We start from the raw sequence: 10755 nt of genomic DNA, 5'->3' as shown, positions 1-10755 counted from the left end.
ATCAGTCTTGCTGTCAGTGCTTGGGAGAGAGTCCCCTTCCTTCAAAGTGACAGCACAAAAAGTGAATCGTTGCTTCTGGGCTGGTGGGAGGTGGATTGGTTATGTCCTGGGATGAATATCTTCTCAGGCACCCTCCAGCCTCCAGGATCAAACAGGAGGCATCAGGGGAGTTGGTGGCTGTTTTCCCTGGCTTTGCCCTTTGTGCTGTGTGCATGAACAAACTTTTGACACCTGAATGGGTACAGATGGCTCCATGCTTTCTTCAGCACTAGCCCTAAAGAAGTACCTGAAAATAGACTGACCTTTTGATTATACACGGCCAACTTGCCTGCTCTTTTAGCTGCTGCCATTGAGTTTTCCCAAGCAATCTCTAAACATAAAATAGGAGTGATTTTAAAAGAAAATGGGTTCATCAGGTCAGTGGTAGTGTAATTCTGGAAAGGGTATGAAAGTGAAGAAGTAATGATAATGCACGAATTGAAGGGCTGATATAATTTGCCACAGCTGCACTGAGGTAAGAAATTGTAAATAAAACTTCCTGTCTGTCTGGAACATAATGAGTTCCCTTCCTTTTAACAGTGCCTGCAAAATAAATTAAAAGAAAACACATAGGGCCTTCCTTGGCTTGCAGATAGTATCTATTTATTAAGGTAGAAGGAGCAGTGACAGAGAATACTGCTTCTGCACAACAATACTTGCATTAACTCCAAAGTCCTGGTCACTGCCCAGAGAGGAAGAAAGTAGGGGGAATGATGCTGGCATGGCACTAAAGTGATGTAAAATTTCCACTGATGGTAAAATAGGGAGAGTGATGGGCAGTGGAGGCTTGTCCCTAACCTTTGTGTAGCCTTTCTTGTGCTGGAAGGAACAGTGATTTTAGGGAGGGAGAGGATATTTGAAGGCAATTATTGTTTCTGTGAAAGAGGTATTATTAGTGGTGGTTAACTGCAGCCACTGGTTTTATAACTTCTGGGTGCTTCAGTACAGACACTGTCCTTGCTGCTCTGAAATTTCACAGTGAACTTGCAAGTGCAGGAAGCCCAAGAACAGAAAGGTAACAGCAGTGCAAAAAGAGTGATATGAGTAGGACACCCAGTAAAAATGTCCATAGCCTAAAGGGATGGAGCTGAACAAGCTCACTAAAGGGAACACAACAGCTGAGCTTCTGGAATGCACAATCATTAGACAATATTTCTTATAAAACTGCATAAAGATATTCTTTTACCTGGCTGGTGAGTCAGATGGCACACCAAGTTTCTGTGAACAGAGATATGGCTAAAAGCAAGCAAACAAGGAAAAAAAATAGAAAAAGTAAAGAAAAAAAAGAAAAAGTAAAAAAAAAAAGACTGATTTTTACCTACACACAACAGGACTCTGCATAGTTACTTCTCATTCCCTTAAACCTCACCACAGGCAGGGACCCTATGTCAACCAACTGATCAAGGCCTCTGTGAACTATACACTTCCATTTCTTATCTAGAGAATAAAATGGAAACTATGGTAACAGAGACAGACCTGATAAAGTCCATCAAAGCCTGAGAAGGAAACTCAGTCTCCCTCTGCCTAGAGCCCGTGACCTCTCTGCTAAGGCTCCCAACCAGAGGGGCACTCCTTGTGACAGTATGCTGGGGATATAAATAACTTCTACATAGACATAACCCACTGCACAACTGCTACTGATTTTCACTCGTGCTGTGCTTGGTCTCCTGGTTGGAAGGCACATGCATCCCTCATTTCAGGACATAACTCTTAAAAGGATACATCATTTAAGCTGTTATCCAGAAACGCAATAATCAAAAGCATTTGACTGGTAATTTTAGCTCAACCTGCTACATTTACCTGAATCCATATTTATATAAAACACATCTGGAAATTGAGTCACTGTTGTAACTTATAACTTCACGTAAAATACATTTAAAATACAAAGAACATTTGTGAATATACTGCTTTTACAGAGAAACATAATTTCAAATTTTGCAGATTTTTCTATCTTCTGAAGAAACAGATAGAAATTTAAAATAGAGTACAGGAAACTTTTCTCACAGGAAGTATGACAATTTTTTTAAATGCACTCAAAGTCAATTTACTGTGACATGACTTAAAAAGTAAAGCTCATTTTTACAGTATATGGGGGGGGGATTTGCAGCATGGTAGAATTCCTGTATGCCTGAGAGCACAAAGAAAAGTGTGTGAAATGCCATATGGATTTAAAGCAACCAAAAGCAGAGGCTAGTTTATAATTATCTTTGTTGTAGAACCCAAATTCTTTTTGGGAGGCCTGGAGCAGGGTCCCTGTGAGCCTCAGAAGAGCAAATAGGTTATTTATGTCCATGAGAAAAGGATGCATTCTGGCTTGCTTTGTTTTCCCACAGCTAGTAACAAACTGCATCCTGAACTTAAAAGCTGAAAATCTGTTGAGGCCAGCTGTATTTCTGTCATTTGTCTTTCCAGACTGATTTTTAACTCAGCCTTCAAGTGTTACAAGGAGATTCTTATTGTTACAAAAAAAAAAAAAAAAAAAAAGTAAACATAAATAGCACCCAGCATGGCAGAGCACTGGAGAAAGTAGAGTCTGCCCTTCTTCCTAGAGGCAAGGACAGGGCAGTTGCCCAGACTGCCTCTGGATTCATGCAGATCCTGGCTGCTGGTGGCATCCTGAGGGAGCAAGCCTGGGACAAGGTCTGTGCCCCCGAGGTTGCAGAAGGCTGCCTAATGAACAGTTTGCCCACTAACAGGGGCTGTAGGACAGAGCCAAGCTCCAAGTGTTCATGCTCACACTTTTCAGTCTTTTTGTACACAAAAGGAGAGGTGGTCATCTTGGAAGGAGTGAACAGCAGGGATTAGCACATCTTGTTATTAATCCACTAAATGGATGTAAAAGCACTAAAAGGAATGGAAACCCAGGTGGAAGTAAGATAGAGAAATTTGCCTATGTGGTACCATTGCCATTAGATTCGGGAATTTCTAGTGTTCTTATACTCCCATTCACACTATCAAGGTACCTGGCCCTGCAGCCACTCAGTCTATGTTCAGCGCTTTGTTTAAGGTGCATCCCGTAATACCTTCTGCTTCATGGTGATTTAGGAGCATTTGCACTGGAAAAATAGAAAAGAAAGTAGTGCTTGAATAGTCTACATAAAAATGCTTAAAAATGTACTCCCTTTTGGTATCAGTTTGGCACATGGGATAAATGTAACAAAGACTTAGAGATACAACTTTCAGCCCAAAACTAGCATCATCTCTTGGAAGATATAAGTGACAGACTCTGAAATGAAAGAAAAAAGGAACATCAAAATTATTTAAGAGTCACAAACAAAATCATAAATAGTGGTTTTGCCATGCATTTGCTGTATAGCCACAGCTCTGGAATTTTAAGTGCTAGTGTTGGAGAAAGGAAGCAATTGGCCAGGTACAATCTGAATTCTAGTTTCAAATTATTCCAGAACCTGTCCTCTAGTATGTCAGGCAACTAATACACTAATAGATGTCTTTATCACAGCAGCAGCACAATCAGCCTTAAACCAGATTTTTTCCTAGAAACTTTCACAGAATTAGCTTTATTCTAGAGTTACCAAGTATCCTGCTAATTCTGGACCTCAGAGGATTTCTACAACCACCATGCAAAATGAACATATGGATTACTTGCAGAAAGAATAGATACTATCACTTACCTCTGAAAAATAATCAATATTGCAGAAAAGGCTTGTAAGCAGAATTAAAAGGAGAGGTAATTTCCTTTAATCGGTTTTGAGGTATTATGCATTACCAATTTTCATTAGTATTTTTTGTCTGTGCCTAGGACTATATATAAGGGAAGAAAGGGATGTGTATAAAATTAGCCTAGGAAGTTCTATCACTTTTTATATGCTGTTCTTTCCCTGCCATTTTTAAATTTTTTTGTGTGTACTTTTCAGCTTTCACACATTTTAAAATTATACAGTAGTATATCAATTATAATTGAGCGGCAATAAAAAATATTATTTCTCTCTTTGCTAGATGTATAGTGTGCGTGAGTCAAAGCAAAGATTTGTAGGCTGTGGAGAGATAATTTAAAAGCATAATGGCTGCTAGTGCTTGCTTATGTTGCTAACTTTGTTTTCTTTTCCCTTTTTTATATTTGTCATATAATTTTTACTGTGTGTTTTTCTCCTCTGAAAGCATTTCAAAAGACATTATAATCTACCACCTTGTCTTTTAGAAGGTCATTAGTCACAAAAATTGTCATTTAAGCTGAACTTTATATTTAATGAATTTTCTGTTTCAGCCTGTAAGAAATGAGACTGAAAGTGGCAACAGTCTTTATCCAAGACCAAGGCAAATTATGAGGGACACTGCAATGCCTGTCCAGCTGCAAGGATGTTCAAACACATGGGGTCAGGGACAAGTGTGCACCACAGCTAGGCCATTGCTGCACCCTGCACATCTAACCTTTGACAGGCTCCAGTGCCTCATCAAAGCCCATTAAGAAAGCAACAGACACATGAGCATTTTGAAAAATGAAGATTAAGATCTAGAGTGTAAAAGGACAATCTAAGCCTGCAAGAGTAGTGCAGGGACCTTCCACTGTGCACTGTTGCCTTGATATGTCACTCAACATAGTTAATGATACTTGGATTTCAGAAAACTGAATGGTACACCTGCAGTTTTCAGTTATTATGATATCTTGTAAGAAGAACCTTTCCTACTTTTCTGAAGTCACAGCTACAGGCACAGACCTGAAATGCAGAGAAGTCAGGCTGCACTATTTCCAGAGGTATTATTAACAGCACAACAGCAGTCCCCCCCAACCTTACCAACAAAAGTTTCAAATGACAGATTTAGGGGTTGAACAGCCATTTCACTTTTCCCTTTCTCTTCCTCTGACATCACATTGGCCAGCCTCTGCATAGCAGCAGAGAGGGAAGGAGCAGCACTAGGTGGATGCTGCAGGTAGGTGCCACTTGCTGCCCGCGCTGCCCAGGGCACTCCTCACAATCACAGCCACTTTCTGCACACAGCTTTGGTGCTGCTACATTATTCTCCATCTGCAGAGCTGTGCTTCATCCAGTCTGATCTTTATTCTTACTTTGTTACTGCAGTTTTCCACATTTGTAGGCTCACTATAGGACAGAGTAATTTTTTGTGGCTGGAATCTTCTGTTTCACTCAGAGACTTGTTTCACATCAAATCTCTTGTGCACAAGTCATTATAAAAAATGTTTGGTGGAAAAGTAATTTATAAACCATAAATGGAACTATTTAGTCCCTGTTTTTATCAGTGCAGACCAACACAGCTCTTAATTGCAAAACTGACCTGGTCCCAAAGCAAAGGCCAGCTGTGTCTAATCATCCAGGGGATGGACCAGAACACACCGAATAAAGGAAATGGAAAGTAATGCCAAAATGTTTTAAGATGTAAAATGACACAACGTTCAATGAACACTTGCCAACATCATCTCTAATTACTGCAGTGATTAAGTAGTAAAGAATTTGGTCCCAAGGGGATTGCAGTTCTGAAGGAAATGCGGTGCCATGTGTTACAGAATTTTTTCTTGCAAATCATTATGGAAATCCAGCTTCCTCTGGTTCTCCTAACAAACTCTTTCTTTGCAAAAACCATGCTTCATTTGTGAAGTGCAGAGGGAGTGTAGCTTGACTGCTTCTGAAGATTTATGTCTTTATTGCCATGTATTCAACTTGCCTTTTTTAAAAAATCCTTTTATGTCGCTAAAGAAAGAAGCATAGAAATCATTATGTATTTGCATACTGTAAGGGTTCCTCTCATCCTTGCTGAAGAACAAACAGAGAATAGGGGAGGGCTAGATAAAAGCATCGAGACCTTAACACAGCATGGCAATGGCCTAACAAACAGCCAGAGAAACTGCAATTAATGCAAGACCAGCTTAAAATCACAGTCCCAGGGGACACTTTAGAAGACCTTGTTTAGAAGTACTTTCTTCTTTTTCATAATTCTATTAACCATGAGATCAAAATTTTTCAGCTTAAGAAAACCCCAAAGCACAACAAAAAAACCCTCAGGTTGAATAACAAAAGCATTTGAATTGATTTTAATTTACGGGTTTAAACTTTCTGTAACTCTGAATCAAAATGTCTATTGTACAAGCAAAATATGTCTCTCACCATAGCACGCTCATGTTTATTGTGTTTTATTCTCTCAGCAGGTGTCCCTAGATGTATGCCGTGTTGTCGTCTTTTCATTCAGCAAAAGAAGTGGAAAAAATCCTTATCCTCTTGCAGAGCTAGAATAGGAGACAAAGGACAGCAAGGGAATAACCATGGACCTCCTTCTCTGTTTTGTCCCAATTTCTTTGGATCAGATCTATGTCTCTGCCATCTTCCTACCCTTTGCTATACAGAGCTTCCAAACATGCTATGGCATGTTCCACAAAGAAATATTTAGCTCTCACAAGACACTTTTATCAGTACATCAAAGCAACACAATTATCCCCATTTCGCTGGTGAGAAAACCAAGACTCAAACATGGTCTGTATGGAACAGGCACAGCAGGGAAGTAGTGCTGCATGTTCCCAGCTATGAGTGCCACACGTATACAGCAGAAATGGGGCACTTCTGTCTGCCATGCACTGAGAGGTCAATGGAGAGGAGAAGGAAAGGGAGGCACCACAACCTAAAATCCTGGGGTCTAGGCTTTCTGTTGTCCTAAGGGAGATACAGAATCAGTTGTAAACAAATAAAAACAAGATCAACTGATTTCAGACAGAGCTTTAGAGAAAAATCTAACACGTGGTTAAATGTGAGCAAGAAATGGCAATGTGGGCAGTTCCTGGCTGTCAGCTGTGCCCCGATAGCCTGGCTGTGTGTGCTGCTGCTATGTGGTCAGATGTATGAGCAGAATGAAAAACAAAACCAGCTACAGTAGTAAATTAAAATGCTTCCTCTTGCTTCTTAGTAGAGATGAGGTTTAGCTGGAAAGGCAACAGATGCTCTGAATTTCAGTGTTTAAAATGAGACATTGAGACTCTTCCTTTTTAGCCAAGTTGTTATGAGTATGGGAGAAGATGCTCTTTTTTTTCCTCAGCATTGAATAAGATGTTAAACTTAGTTTTCTAAGCTCATTTCATGAATCATTCATGATCAAGTACAAATCCGCACAAACTCACAAGCTTCCTGGTCGAGAGCAGTGAACCAGCAAGGAGACTGTTTAGGGAGATTTAATGGGGAATGCCAAAACAGTTAAAATACAACTGGAAGGATCATAAGCAGTAGGTGAATTCATTGGACCAGAACATTTATAAGTTGCTTCAGTCCCATTTGTACTATCAGCACTGTTGATAATAAAAATGTTGCAGATTTTGCAAAGAACTCCAGATTCTTAAATTCTATTTTATTTTTTTTATGCATCTGCAGTTGTTATTTCTGTGAAGGGCATCATGCCATCCTGAAGCCCTTGTGACTCACTGAAATTCTTTTTTTGAGACTTAGCAGGATGAGGTTCTAAGTAAGCCACGCTGAGAAAAACACTCATTTTAGATAAAAGAGATCAAATTGTGTTTACAGGGACCAAAGAACTTCCAATAAATATTGCCCCCACAACAATCTGACAAGACAACCAAATTTAGAGGGAAATAGATTAGCTGACTGGCATATGTATTGAACTAAGACCACATGTTTGGGAAGCACTGAAAGCAAAAGTCTCCACGCAGTTTTCCCTGTCCCCTTTCATGTACTCACTCAATCAGAAGCAGCACCATAGAAGCTCCCAGAGGCACTAGGCTGCAATGACCTGTCAGAAATAAGACACAAGAGACCAGGAATGGCAGGCTGCCACCTCTGTCATCCACCCAAAAGGAGACTGGATAGAGCCATTCAGTCATGGTTTTCAAATCCTGTAACACCTCCACGATGCTATCAAAACAGGGGAACTATTGTAATCAGAGATCTCATCTGCAGCATTTTCGTACAAACTGAGTACACCCAAAATGCAATGAAAAACTAATTAGACTCTCCTACAGCTTGCTAGCTATATTTTTGTTTGAAACTTAGGTGTAGTGGAATCACAAGAGTTAAAAATGCTAATAGGCTAAACTTGATTTTTTTTAAAGAAAATAACTGTGCTCTAAAAAAGGCATACAATTATTCATTTATGTTAAATATCAGCTGTTTCTGTTTTTTATTAAAACAGCTCTGGCTTTCTTTTTTACTGTATTAAAAGAAAATCAGGAGGTTTTCATATTTTAGGCTTGTGCTGTTGTAAAACCAAAGAATCACATGGTTCCTAAACTGTTCTAAATTGCATTTGTACAGAAATGTACATAAACTTTCACCTTTTTGAAAGAGTAAAATCTATGTATTGCCTTGAAAAGGGCACTAAATGGCTCCTGCATTTAGAACTGGATGGCAAACTCTTTCACTGCAGTGTCTGAGATGCTGCTGGTGGCCTTTGCTATGGTGTCAAGCATCAGCCTTTGTGGCATTGCAATTTCCCTTCTGGAAAAAAGTTGGTATTCGTGGACCACATTACACTGAATGAAATTTGCAGTCTCTGATGCCTGCTAGTGGGACATTTGTTACATGCTCTGTTTTGAATGTAGTAATACATATTTCAGTGTGGCACTGCTTCTTCAAAAGATTAAAATCCTCTTAGTCCTTTGAGACTTGTGTCAGCATCTGATTTCATGTGCACAGTAATCTTTAAATATTAATATGGGGCAAGGTCATGCTCTCTTTAACCCCCAAAACAGAGTTAGTAAATCATGATCTGGCAGTAAAAATATACAGGGCACATCAGTATTTGTTTAGGGCGAAATCTAAATTTAAATTAAACTAAATTGGCTACTGGTATTTTTATAATCACATATACGAAATATCTTATTTGTGGTCAGGGAGGGAATTATGGATATTCTATGAAGCTGTAGTTGAAATATATTTATTAGGAGGATATTAATAAAATCTCTGCCATTGACAACCCAGAAAGAGTGTCTGAAATACCAGTTAGATAAATCTACAGTGGGAATTCTGAAGCTCTTGGGACAAATCTGCTGCTGTCAGATCCTCTGTTGACTGCAGCAGAGTGAGTCAGTTTACACCAGATGAGCAGAAGCCTTTTGGGCTCTCCTCTAAGCTGAGCCCCTGATTTATGGCATGACACTGGTAGTCTCTTTGACCTCTTTATATGCCATCCGTCCTGCTAAGGAGCAGGGGAGGGGGGAGTGCTGGACCTTCCTGGAAACCAGATGATAGACCCAAATAGACTTTCCCTAGGCAAAATAAAACATTTCAGAGTTAAATTTCTTGAGAGAGGCTGATGGGTTAGCCTTGTAATTCTCGATACATTACCATTACATGTTTTCCGGAGCTCAGCTCCCAACGCAGCTGAGGTTCATGCCACACATAACTAACCACATTTGTTTTACTGCCAGGGGACCTCCCTTGCTACAGAGATGGGGAATGGCTTTATCCTACAAAACAGAGCCAGTTGAACTTTGAAAGGAGTCAGTATTGAGAGCCTATGACCTTTCATATGAAATACTTAGAGGGCAACAGAGAGGTAGCAGAGTCTGGGGAGAGAGTCTTCACCTAAGCATTGGGAAATAAAGGGAGACAATTTAAATTTAAAAATACAGCAAATGCACTTGTTAAATAGACAGTAGAAGTGTGATTCTCATTTAGAGGAGAGAACAGAGTAGTTCAGCTTCAGCATTAGTAATTTGAACTACCAAACAGGCAAGATTTTCCTTACAGAAACATCCGAGACAAAAGGTGATCATAAATAATCAGCTAAAGTAGCTCCATTTTGTTCTTTGCTTTGCTTCCTAAAGTTGTCTGTTATTTCAAATTATGTATATAAATTCTGTGATGTGGACTTTTATGTCCATTGGGAGATGTGCTCAGGCTTTTAAACTCATTTCCTCTGGCCGTTTATACTTTGGTCTGAGCCCAAAAGTGTTTTATGGGCCTCACTGGTGGAGGTAATGGGAGTGTGTGGATCAGGTCACGCAGGCTGCATTACACCAGACACAAGTCAGACACGTAGAAGTGTGCAGAGCAGACTTGGAGTCTCCAAGATGCAGCAGAAGCACTAGAGTCCCTAACACTGCAGAGTGATTTAAGCACTGTTTAAATCAACCTGTGTCACCATCTGGGGTTCCTTAGCTCAGCAAAGCTGAGCTTCTGCAGGAAAGTTCCTCCCAGAACACTAAACTGATTTTTGGCTGTGGCTTCCAGTCTGGGGTCCATGAATGCTCAGGATCCATGGATTAAAAAGTTTGATTTAAGACTTTACTCTCATATATAACAATTTGATACTAATACTTTGCAGTTCCTTTTTCACAGATGGATTTTATCAGCAGGTTCAGAACACTTTTCCAATGCTCACTAAGCAGCCCTCTCCTGCTAAAAGTTCACAGGAGTTATCTTGTAATATTTAAAATTGTGTGAAAATTCAATCCTGCCTGATTATCCTCAGGCATTACTCATGTAAATCAGATTTTAAACAACAAAAAAAAATCTTACTCTGAGGAGGATGCAGGAGCAAAGATACAAGACAGTGGGCAATGAGAACATGGGAAAAGAAGCAGCAGATTATTTGACAAAATACAAGACTGGGGAAGGGGAAGGAGAGGGAGGAAGGGGAGGACTGAAAAGAAGCAAACCTAGAAATTAGCCTGTGAGAGTAGAAATTCACACTAATTCTCACTACACCATCTCTTTGAGCCTGGTAGACAGCATCTGGCAGCCAACACCCCTTGGTCCCCTGCCAGCCCTGCAGGAGATCTGCACCCATGTGCTTCCTGAG

General features: G+C 39.9%; 1 long non-coding RNA gene across 1 annotated transcript; it reads right to left on the bottom strand.

Annotated features, from left to right (window-relative positions):
• Positions 1-624: 624 nt before the first annotated feature.
• Positions 625-3168, bottom strand: LOC146433954 (uncharacterized). The gene is made up of 2 exons (XR_014853619.1): positions 3003-3168; positions 625-1275 (listed from the first exon to the last, which is right to left on the bottom strand). It is a non-coding gene; the product is annotated as an uncharacterized LOC146433954 (long non-coding RNA).
• Between the last annotated feature and the right edge of the window lie 7587 nt (positions 3169-10755).

The sequence above is a fragment of the Lichenostomus cassidix genome, chromosome 8 (assembly GCF_008360975.1).
Source record: "Lichenostomus cassidix isolate B80296 chromosome 8, HeHo_3.0, whole genome shotgun sequence".
In the NCBI taxonomy this organism is placed as follows: domain Eukaryota; kingdom Metazoa; phylum Chordata; class Aves; order Passeriformes; family Meliphagidae; genus Lichenostomus; species Lichenostomus cassidix.
The sequence above is the reverse complement of the archived record's forward strand: the minus strand, read 5'-3'. Positions and strand labels throughout refer to the sequence as shown.